General features: G+C 37.0%; 1 long non-coding RNA gene across 1 annotated transcript in view; it reads right to left on the bottom strand.

Annotated features, from left to right (window-relative positions):
• Window positions 1-307: 307 nt before the first annotated feature.
• Window positions 308-12,527, bottom strand: part of LOC116719125 (uncharacterized) — a 40,159-nt gene continuing 27,939 nt past the window's right edge. The window contains exon 4 of the long non-coding RNA XR_004339083.1: window positions 308-2,291. This is a non-coding gene — a long non-coding RNA (uncharacterized LOC116719125). The remainder of the gene's footprint in view (window positions 2,292-12,527) is intronic.

Here is a 12,527-nt window from a genome sequence, read left to right as displayed (position 1 = left end):
AGACTTTGTTCTTGTTTTGATTATTCATGAGTCTGACATTCACCGGCGTGTAAAATGTAAAACCAAACAGGGCTTGTTGCTAAACCTGCTTCATCTCTGTGGTCTTCTGGGTGAGAGCTGCGAGCCCCTGCTAGTAGCAGAGTCGGAAAACTCACCCAAAAACAAGTAAACCTATACAAACACTCGCATGTAATTTAGGATGCTGTGCAATTTCTTCAATACGTCAAGCCCAGAGGTTTGCACTTTTCTGAAGAAATGGCCTCCAAATTCAGACTGAACCCTTTCTAACTGATTCAGGAGGAATATATGGGATTTTCATCATTTATTCATGAAATGATCTAACAAATTTTAAGCAGATTAACTTGTTTACTTCCAGCTAGCAAAAGAAATAAGCGTGTACAGTGCAAATTCCCTTAAATGGCAAATTATTCAAAGATGTATCATATTTCATAAAATGCATTACTTTTATAAAGGACAAACATCAAGAATTATAACAAGTACTTTATAAAAACTAAATTGAAACTACAGACAGACAGCCGTGGATTGATGTAAATCCTCATGAGATCATTGTTTCACAAGTTAGGAAAAAAAACCAACATTATCACGGATGCAATATTGAACTCATTTGTTATTCCATATTAGCGCACAGACTTAGTTATATAAAGAGCTGTGAACATTAGAACTTTTTAAATTTGATTACTTAGCTTGGAGTCTTCCTCGCTGACCAGTACTTCAAAAAATCCAGAAAAATATGTGTCTCTTAAATACAGGGAATACAGAAAGATTTAAAACCAATAAATAAACCAACTGAAACGTTGTCACACCAGTAGTGATAGCTATTCTGAAGTGTCATTTACCAATACTCAGATTTTACATTTACATTTTAAAAACAGGTACAAACATTCAGACTTGTTTCACAGCTCAAGATTGAAGCATCAATCTCTTGGTACACAAACTTCTTTCTGGAGAGTTTTTCTAAAATAATTAATTTATTTGTCCTTTCAAACATGTTTGTCAAGAACACAGTCAGTAATTAACAAGGCCTGTATGTGGCAATGTAAAACAGTAAAAGAAAAATGTCAAAAATAAATAAGTAGGTATGCAGCGTGCACTTAAGGCTCACTGCTGTTGAGTTTAACATGCTTACAATCAAGGGTTAAATTAAAGGTGGGGCTATGAGATGAGTGTTTTCAAATTGTTTGTTGGTTGCATACACAGAAATTCAATAAATTAAAACACTTCAAAGCTATATGGGCTTATAAAATATTGGATTTGTGAATCCGTTTTTCATTAAAAAAAAATCTGTCAAAACAGTCAAGCAGCTCTGTGCTACGGCACCGGCTAAAGTTCAGCCTTTATGTCAACTTCTTAGAGAAGCTCGGAATAAAACGTACATGTCAGTATTTTAATAAACCTAATTAATAATCTCAATATTTTCCCTTCCATTTAATTACAGCGTTGTATACATTCCTCTGTTGTGTCATGAATCAGAAAAGGAAAAAACATAAATATAATAGCATGAAGTGTTTCATTTTAGTCATGATACTTTTGAGCCACTCTTTGTTTAAAAAATGCATAAAGATAAAAAAAAAAAGTTCATATCTCACTTTGTGTGATATGTTTACCATTATGTTGGAAAAAATTTACACCTCAGAATTTGGAGCTACTCCTTTATACACAATAGTTTATAAATAAGCTGTCAGTGGATTTTATTATCTGACTAATCACAGCAACATAAATCCAGTAAATCTGATCTCAATAACACTCCTACATTGCTTTTCCTGAGTCTCCTTTGTGTGATTTTGCAAACAGTGACCATGTTCCTCTCCAGGCTATGAGAGTGCAAACACTCTGCTTTGTATGTTTGATGACGGGTAATTGCAGTTCGCTCCAACTGGGAAAAAATATTATTCTGAAGATTTTCTGCTCGACGCCCAGAAGGCAGCGCTCTCTGTGTATCTGTCTCTCTGACATTTGGATTCGCCTTTTAAAGAAGACATTTCTCAAAAGTGTTTGTTCATGTTTTCCAGACAAACATTTTTCTTCTGAACTTCAAACAGTTCAAGGAAGTGTGCAATTTACTAATCTTTAAGATTTGTTAAGCAGATGACAATAGGTCAAATGATGTACTAACTTGGTCCACAGTGTTTACCGGTGATATTATCTTTGTAAAAATTTAACCTGTTTCCTCTGAGTGAATTATGTTATTCAGTGTTTAGTTTTAAATCACATGGCTTTGAGGCGTGGTGTAGAAGCTTGAAGTGGCGATGATGGAAAGGTGCTGGTCTCATCTGTAGAAAAAGACACAAAATGCACATTAATCACATTTGTTTACATGTCATATTTACACAATATATGGCACAATTAAGAGAATAAGTACACAGCACGGTAGGTTTTGCCATCATTTCAGTATTTTTTGGGGTGTGTGACTGAGTATTAATGGCACACTGATTTTGCAGTTATTGAGTAGACATGCTCATCTTTGAATAATTCCTTTGAATCACAGCAGCTTTCCAATTACAGCACTCTGGTGACTCGCAATGAACCTTTATCCATTCTGCAAATGAGCGTGCTATCCCTAAATAATTTCCTCTACAAAGACGGTGCCGTGCATTATGAAATATTCAGAACTCAATTTTCCGGCCCTATCAGTCTTTGGAAAGATCCATAATTACATGATAATCCATAATGTAATTCATTTTGGGCACTTTCGGAAACTGAGTTCCAGTCGCTGCAAAAATGTTTAATGCGTGGCTGAAATTGGATAAAGTCCGCTTTGTAGTATTTTGTTGTGATTGTTTAAAGGGATTATATTTCATAGTCCAGTTTTGCTGGATTTCTGACAATTACAGAGGCCGTTAGGGTCAATGGGCGATACTGAGATACTCTCGTCAGGGTGACATAGAATTATAAAGTGCGTAAAGGACCAGAGGGACAAGATTATTGTCAAAAATTCAGAAACATACACCATCCAGTCATATGGCCATACCGTTTAACCTGTGAAGGATTTTTGTTAACAAAAAAATCTGAATTCAATCATTTTACATTGAATTCAGGTACATTATGGTTGTAAACAGCATTAGAAACTTAAAGGTGCAGAATCACATCTTATTAACCAGAAACGTGGGGTTACAGTTCAGTTATTATGAGGTGTTGCTCTGCAACAGAGGCATGTGTACAAAATATTGTCATTTCAAAGTTGAACACGAGACGCTGACTGTAAGAGACGGACAGATATTTCACCAAGACCCATTTGTGAAAGCCCACAATAGCCTATAGAATGCTATCAACACAAGATTTTCCATTGAATCGTGTGCCATAAAAAGTGAATGTGTGCTTTATATTCCCATACAGCCGGTGCGGTGTACTTGTGGAAGTTTATAACATATAATACAGTTTAGACAGCAGTATCTCACTGTAAGGTGCTCAAGAAAGTAGCCCATAAAAATCTGTAGCCACTGGCTTTAAAACTAATAAAGTTAAATGGAGTCACTGACATTCTTTTGTGTAGCGTTATTGGAAGAGAGGCCTGCTGTCAGTCATTGTGACAGAGAACTCAGCAAGATGATGGCAATGAAATGCCTGTTAAAATGTGAAGCTCCTGTGATAACAGTGCTAAGCTTAAAGGCCAAAGCTGTCACAGCAAAGGCGAGACGCAAGAATGAGAGCAGTAGGACTTTAGAGCAGTGTTGTCAAGCAGCTGGAATTGAAGCAAAATTACCTCAATCTCCTTTGTTTTTGGAAGTGATTGGGATAAAAGACTAGATATTGGATGAATTTTTAATGTGTATAGTGCGGACCATTCATACACGGGAACTGGTGTTTCACAATTTATTTTTGTGATGGAAAAACTGTGATTAGGCTGTCCCTTTAAACAGAAATTATCGATGGACACCCAACAGAACAAACTGTTGTAAGCTGTGCAAGAATTTACACTCAAAACTATTTATTTTTCCCAGCATTAAAGGCACAAATAAGAACTTACTATATAGTAGGTTATATTCAACCACTATAATGTTTAGGTCAGTGTATTCTAGTGTACTGTGTTTGTCATTGCTTATTCCTTCCTTCAGAAACATAAAAAAACAAACAAAAAACAAATTATTTTGACATTTTTTGCAGCTGTTTATAGAAATTACGGTATATGGGTAAATTGACACTGATACCTTTAACTTACTGGGAATTGGTGACAAATGACTTCTGTGACAAGGCGGCCTTTTGCGGTTGGATTTTACAGTGAGGATGAAGCTTTGAGGCAGAGTCAGGTGGAAACAGCAGTGGTTTATTCTTCTTAACTAGATTATGGTGAAATAGCATCTATGAAAAAATAATCTATGCAAGATCAGGAGAGGAACTCAGTGGAAGTAAACTTTTCATGTTTTGAATGACAGCTTTTGTCACAGTTTTTGTGCTTTTTCTCCACTACAGTGAGCTGTAAGCAGGGTAGGCTTGCGACACCCAGCACATCAAATCTCTATGTGGAGTGCTGGGTGTCCACGCTAGAGCTGTCAGGCAATATTTTCTCAAGACTTTCTCCTCCCCCTCACAAGACAAATTCCCACTTAAATTTAAATTTAATAGTTCAAATCTGTAATGAAGAGTTTGTTATAACAACTGTCCTCTGGCAGCCACTGTTGCGCTTTAGGGCCTGTGTTATTGATTGCTTTTTGCTCACTTCTTTTGTTTTACACCTTTTTTTCATGTTTCTCACTTTTATACATTTAAATAAAATGAACTTTAACAAATCCTGAACACAGCGGAAAAGGAAATGCCTTTAAATACGTGTTTACATTATTGATTAGGACAGTGCAGTCAGAGCTTGCTTTGGGTTGAAATTGTCACGACAGCTGAAACGTCAGAAAGGAGAAAGAACTTAAAGGATCTGAAAACATTGTACATTAGATTGCATTTACTTTCCTTACTTGATAGAAGTCAGTTTTCATTTTCTGTCTGCCAGTAGGATAACATCCACCATAAGCTCACTTTAAGTCATCTTTTACGCATAACATATTCCGCTTTTTACTGTCTTTCTTGTGTGATGACTGTTTCCAATAACATCATTCACTTCCTTTTAGAAAATAATTAATTTTTTTGCTGGAGCAATCAAGCTCTGATGCCCCTCATTTTCTCCTTGACATTTTGTGATGAATTCCCATCTGCAAAGCATTTCCAAATGCTTTGCCCAAGGAGGTGTAATTTAAAGAATATCAGTCACTGCGGTGCTGCCAGAATGAGAATTATGGTCACATGGATGTCTCATCTGACGAGCAGCAGAGGACAGACTCAAATAACAAGAGCGCAATAATTCACTCACTGTTATTATCCACCTAATTATAACACAAGATCCAGCCATGTCGCTTTTCCTTCTTGGATTCAGAATAAATGAACAAATTGACCTCTTGTTATAGTCATGTTTCAAATGTGTACATGCCTACAATTGGTGTGGTGTGTAGTTTTCTGTTTGCCAGAATGTACATCCACAAAGCTAAAGCACCCATTAGAAGGTTACCAGAAGTTGTCGTGCGCGGAGTAACCACACACTAAGTCATCAATTTTCACAGGTAAACTATTATAATTATAGCACTATAACAAGTTTAATGAGAGCAATCAGCTCCGAATATCCGTGCCTTCAAGGAAGCAGAGGTCTAAGTCAGTCACAGAGCAACTCCTTGGTCATTCTCCATTCGCTTGCAGAGGGTGTTCTCTGGGTGTCAGGGTCTTGGCAGTGCTGCTCCCCAATGAATGCTACCAAGTCCGCTCCTTAGTGGGGGTCCCTAATTAGATTCTCATGTGAATTTAATGGACTCACTGCTTTTGGTCCTGCAAGAGAGAGCAAAAAACTACAACATCTGGAGGGAGAAGACCCTCCTCATGCACAGTGGATCTATCTATCTATCTATCTATCTATCTATCTATCTATCTATCTATCTATCTATCTATCTATCTATCTATCTATCTATCTATCTATCTTGAAATTAATAGCTAGATCATTAAGTTGATTCATTGGATTCTCGGGGGGGGGTGACGTTTTTAAAAATATGATTTTTAATAAAACCTAAAAGTTCAATTTCTGAACTAGCAACTTACTTCCTTAATAAAACACCAAAAATTTGTTATGGGTTTTGGATTTCATATGGCACCACAAAAATATATCTGACTTCTACAATGATCACCGTTTTTAAAAACACACATTGCTCTTGTTACACAGACTTATTGCAAAAAGGTATTTTTTCTCCAGCTGCATGTTTTTTGCAGTGAAAAATCTTATAAATTTACAACAAAACAGGCTCAGTCTTTTTTTCCACATCTGGAGATGGGTTTTAAGGGAAAGCTATTTGCAAACAGATTTCAGTGCAAGACTTGCAGGTCAACAGAACTAAAGAGGGTAACAGGAAGGATCATCACTGACAATGCTGCACTTGACTTGTCCATGTGAAAATTTGTTTACCAGGACACATAATCTTAAATTTTATGTACATATGTTTTTTAAATTTTTTTTTATTTTGCACACACTGATCACTCCTTCTGAGACACCATGAAATCATCATGGTTGTGGATGGAAAAGAGGCTCTTTAACTCAATCCCATTTCTGTCTTCTAAATCTCTCAGTGCTGTTCTAATGAGCACAGACATCTGGACCCATCTCACAATACGAGGCTGTGATGAATATGACCCCCGTGGTCAGGCCCTGCCCTAAACCCCACCAGGGCACATAAAGCAGTAGCGCAGGCCTGTTAAAACGCTGAGCTGGAACATAAATAGGTCCGAGCGCTTCTTAACTGTCCAATTTGCATGGCCCTTACACAAAGAGGCTAACGATGTTTTACAAGACAAACATGAACAAACACGAACACGGCGCCATGCGTGCAGGTAGGTTGATAGGGTTGAACCTGTTTGTTTTACGAGGACATTTCACAGTTTGAATCTGTTAAAGACGCTTGACGGGACTCGTCCCTGGAAATGGTAAACAAAAGTTGCGGTAGACAGAGCAGTCTGCAGGAAAGATGGAGGCTCTGAGAGGAAAGAATTCGAAAGTTAGAGAGAGAGAGAGAGAGAAAAGAGGAAACGGAGCAGAAGCAAGACTGCCGATGGGAAAAGGCAAGATGAAGAGGGTGCTGAGATGGGAGTCTGGGTAGTTTTATCTAGTGGGCAGGCTGACGGTGGCGGCGGGATCTGTCTCTGTTAGCAAGAACAGAGACCTGTTATTAAAGCCATTTATCACTGGCTGAATATTCTCCCTTTAATAGGCGCTGTCGTTAATTACCCAACTTTGTCAAGACAGAGTGTCAAGGGCTCTGTTTTCTCACAGACAGGCTCACACAGGCACTGTGATGCATACTGAAGCTTGACCATGTCATCAGGCCAGGGGACTCATTTTTATAAGTGCAGGAGGCAAAACGAGGAATCCGCACAGGCACACATCAGAGCAGGTTTTTGATGCTTTTCAAGACACGATAAAATGATGCAGTCCTCAACGAAAGAGTTCAAATTATCTAATGAAGAACTGAATTATGCATCTCTGCTAAATGGACAATAGGAAAATCATATTATTAGTATTTTATTTTATTTTCCTAGGGTTCTATTGTGTTTTTTTCTGTTTTTGTGTATTTTTTTAACTTTATTTTTACTGTAGTTTATATATAAATATTATATTTATCTAACCTAATGGAGGGACAATCCAAAAATATATCAGACAATAATGTCATCTTCTCAGTTTTATATAGCATTGTAAAATGCTACATAAACATGCATGCAGAAGTCAGAATAATTCATGTTTAACTACATTTTATACTAGACATTATGATTTGAAGCCAATATTACAAGACCGTGAGCATTGTTATTTTACATAAATAAAGGTTTTTGGGAATTTCTTTAAGACAAAGTTGAGGTTAATGTAAAAATACTTAATGAAAGTCTCAGCTTTTAGATGCAGGAAAAAAAAAAAAACCTACACAGCATTTTCCAGTTCAACAATGACAAACAGACTGCTCTTTACAAGAACCAGGGAACTTTAATTTATATTCAGTTGATTGTATCAGCTGCCCTGTGTAAAAGAAAAGTGTGTGGGGGGAAAAGTCTCCTCCTCCCCGTCTTCATTCCTAATTAGACACTTTTGTTCTTCTTTTATAATTAGCCACTTAACTAGCAATAGAGCTGCGGCTGTAAAACATTTACAAGGATACTCGACAGGACACGCCAGCACCTTTTGTTTAGCAATTAGTTTCTCTTTGAAAGGAACAATGCGCAACATCTGCTGGTCTTGTAGAGCTCAGTGAAAGCGGGAGGCAAACAGAGGCAGCAGTACGGATTGTACCGCAAGGACTTGCCACAAGGGCTGTGAAGTTTATAGTCTGGAGAAGATGATCTGGAAATGGAAGAAAAGCAGCTCTGATGGATATGATGATAATAGAGTAAGAGAGGGATGTGTAATAGGGACTTGTTTTTCACATTTCATTGATTAAAAACTGGCGTGGCGTAAGCGCAGATTCCCATGTGAACAATGCAGCAGAGTTTTAGCGCATGTCCCAGTATGGCTTCTTTTAGTACCCAGTCATTTACATTGTAGTTATCCAAAGACAGAAGCAATGAGAGGCAGAATGTCCATTGATCCCTTTGGCCTGATTAGCTCACCAATGTGCAGTCAAGGCGAACTAATCAGATGCATTGATCATGGATTACTTTTTAACGCTTCAACAGGCAATATTATGATTTTTATTTTTTACATCCAACTTACAGGCCAGTTATCTTCTGGGATGCAATGCCAGACATTTGGGAATTTGTTTCCTATGTATCAAAAGAATCCATGACTGCAATCTCTGGACTTACTTTTAAACTTTTTAAAACATTGGTCACACCGTCATAACTTCAATCAAATTCTTCATTTCTTTAAATTTTCTCTGAATTGTTTTACTGCAGCTTATTTTTGATTTGCAAGATTTATTTCATTTTCTGCTTGTTTTACCGTTTGTCCAGAAGAGGTTGCTGTGTTCACTGCAATTTACAGGGAGTGAATGTTGAGGTCTGATTCTTATTCTGACTCGTATTTATTAAATAAATGAAGTAAGTTTGAAATGGGAGCTCAATTTATATCTTTTCATTGCAAGCACATAAAATCTCCAAATAAATATGAATTGGACAATCACATAACATTTCAATGCCTTATATTAAATTTATCATTGCTGGTTTTTGGGTCCTGCACAGAAACCGTGCTCCTAGTAAAGAATTGGTATATGGTAATAATAATATAATTATGGTAATGTTTTTATTAATACTGTTCACTGTGCAATTTTTCCTCATTGAATACATGCTAATTGATTATAGATGTAGTGTTCCTCATTGACAGTAGGGGGCAGAATCCATTCATTGATTTGAGTGCCATTATGTGGAAGCCATGTAATTGTGTTGTGAGGCCTATTAACACACACTTACACCCGTCTTTGGAGAGCAATGTTTAGCCTGTTGACTTAAATGTGTTTATCTTGTTTCAAAGAGCAGCGCTGACTGTACAATGTGTGACTTTTTAGAGAGATCTGAAGAAGAGAGAGTTCTTCAAAGTGAAATTTTTGTCTGCCCATTTGCAGCAACATCTAAAAAAAGAGAAAAAAAACAACAACTAAAAAACAAATCCTGTGAGGGAGTCTGAACAGCTGTTAGAGGTATGAGCTTCTCTCTGATACCTGCGTTCCCGTGATGCTGGAGATCAAACGCTTTGCTTAGCACAACATCCATTCCTGTCTGTCACACCCTCAGGCTAAACATCAGTAGTGTGCCTTAAAGCTCGCAAATGTTCTCATGACAAAGTTAAAATGTCTCGATTAATATCTGACAACTCGGCTTTTCTTCCCCTCCTCCACACCGGTTCATGTGTCTGCTTTGGCTGCTTATCCATCTGGTGATTTCTGCTGGATTCGTCCATCGCTTTGGTGTTCCCGTGTTAAGACGGTGAAAAGACTCGGCCAGTGATGAAATCTTGGGATCTTGAGAGTTTCTTGCTTTTGCTGTGATGCGGAATGTTATAAATGTAAGTGTAAATCGCTTTTCATTCTGATTCTATTTTGCTGTCGACAAAGTTATTTGAAACTTTGTTATGTTCCAAAGTTCCACCGCAAGAGTCATTTACATGAACTGTTGAATAATTGACAACCACAGAAAGGATAATGGCAAAATGCTGAGCAACCTCGATCGTGTCCTCTTATGCCATGAACTCCCATCAGTCCTGTTTCTCCATCTTGACGCTTAATGTCTCATCCATCCATCAACTTTTAACCAGACCTTGTGGAAGATGGCGAGTGACTTAAAAGCCCGGCAAGTCAGACCTAATTAGCCAACGCCTAATCAGACCAACCCGAGCGCAAGGACACTAAGTGGATTGTAGGGAGCAGTTAAGATCTTCTCTGCTGTTGAACCGGTAGAAAAAAAGAAAAAAAAAGATACTAAGACCTTTGAGCAGATGAGAAAACTGAATGTGATGGGGTCACAGCAAGCAGCAAATTAAAATAAATAAACAACCTCTGCAAAAAATGCCAAATGACCTACACCTATAAGATAATAGAACATCCATTTTTCCATTAGTCTTCTGTATTTTCCCTGTAATAATAATGGTTTCTTTCAGAGGAAAGGTACACAGCCATAGGTTATACATTTTAGTAGATTTAAGTTGATTAAAACTCACTGGTGGGAGCTAAAGGCACAATTAGCATAGAAGGTAAAAGTTAGACGTAACACAACTGTGAACTGTGTGGTTTACTCGATTGTTTCAGGTGTTACTTCGCAAACTAGGAAACTTTGTCTCATGTGTAAATCAAAGCAAACAAATATCACATATGAGGTTCCTCAAGGCTTCATTCATGAGCCGCTTTTATTTAATGTCAATTTACTACGTATAACTCACAATATCTACCACAGAAACGGCATGCTATATTAATGCTACTAACACAAAGCTTTATAAATGGGTCACAACATAACCTTAGTCCTCTACAGTCACTGAGTCAGTGTGCCCACGATATCTACAGTATTAGTGGATCAGAGAGAATTTTGTTTAGCTTTATTCTGAAAAGGTTTTGCTTTGGTCCCAAAAAGGTAGTCTAGGATTCAACAAGACTAAATGGGGCTAAAAACCGCACAGCATGCTAGAAACCGGTTGTTATAGACAGACTTAATTATGCCTGTCAGCATAAGGTTATCTGAGAAACATTAGTAAGAACGAAGGCTCTCTAGTCAGGGAATCTTTTACATTTAGCAGGTTAAAAGGTTAGATTATTGTAATTTATAAGAAAATAACCAGGTTCTTGCCCATCATCGGGGAAAATGAATCATATCACAGGAATCCTTAAATCACTGCTCATTTTGACTTCCTGTTTCTTGAAAAGGATAAAAAAAAACATATTACTTGTCTATAAGGTAATGAATTGTTTTGGACCTATAATATACCTCAGTTGCTTGTCAGGTAGGAACCATGTAGATGTAAATCTCTGTTTACACAGCTTTCATTTATTCATTATTGCAAATAGTCTGTTGTCCTAATGCATAAATAAACATGCACTTTATGAGCATTTACTATTTCTGATAAATACACAGTATTCCAGTACTATAATATTGTCCTTACTGTATGGTATATTATTCTTCATTTTGTTTCTTTATAAATTTATGATACTTCTTTTCATCTTCATGTCTCGAAGCATCTGAATTTCTATTCTATTCTATTCTATTCTATTCTATGTGCAGAAATTCTTTCATTTCAGGACTGAAACATAGTTTTTGTTATAGATTTCCCATGAAGCTAAACAACTATAAGACCATTTTTATCATGCATTTTTTTTAGATTTACATTTTTTATTCTATCAAAGTGTCTTTCTTTTAATGTGGTGCTTAATTTCTTTTCATTCTTTTAATGTTTCTTTTCTTGAACATACTTTATTTTTTACTTACATTCATACTTACATACAAAAATAGATCAGAGTCCTTTCTTGTTGGTTTTTGCTGCGTAGCAACTATTCTCCCATGAAGACACTGGGTTGGAGTACTAGTTACTGAGAAAATGTTTTTCTGCAAACCCGAGACGGCAGGACACCAGACGAGAGGGACAAGACAGGAGGAGACAGAACAGCCGTGCAGCAGCGTCTCTTCATTCTGTGAGTCTCTGCGCACTAAAATATTGAGTAGCTTTTGTTTTGCCTAGTTAAACATGCACTGATGTGACACAAACTGTGAACAAAGCCATTTCACACGCACGGGAATCCTCTTTTTGTATAATTTATGATGCGGGGACGAGTACAACGATGCCTCACAGTTTGTTCTCAACATAAAACATCCAGTAAATACCTACTTTAAAAACATTTACCTCAGCAAATATAGCAACGAAAAAAATATACTAATGACTGAAAACATTTAAACGAAAATTACCTGTTTCATCTCACTGAGGTGGCTGTCTTCTTCAGAGTAAAAGATGGCTTTGTTGTTTAGCTGGCTTTTTATTGTGACACTCAGTCTGTGAACAAAGAATTGATTGGATGAGTTCAAAAAAAGAT

This window comes from Xiphophorus hellerii, chromosome 4, assembly GCF_003331165.1.
Source record: "Xiphophorus hellerii strain 12219 chromosome 4, Xiphophorus_hellerii-4.1, whole genome shotgun sequence".
Lineage (NCBI taxonomy): Eukaryota > Metazoa > Chordata > Actinopteri > Cyprinodontiformes > Poeciliidae > Xiphophorus > Xiphophorus hellerii.
The sequence above is the reverse complement of the archived record's forward strand: the minus strand, read 5'-3'. Positions and strand labels throughout refer to the sequence as shown.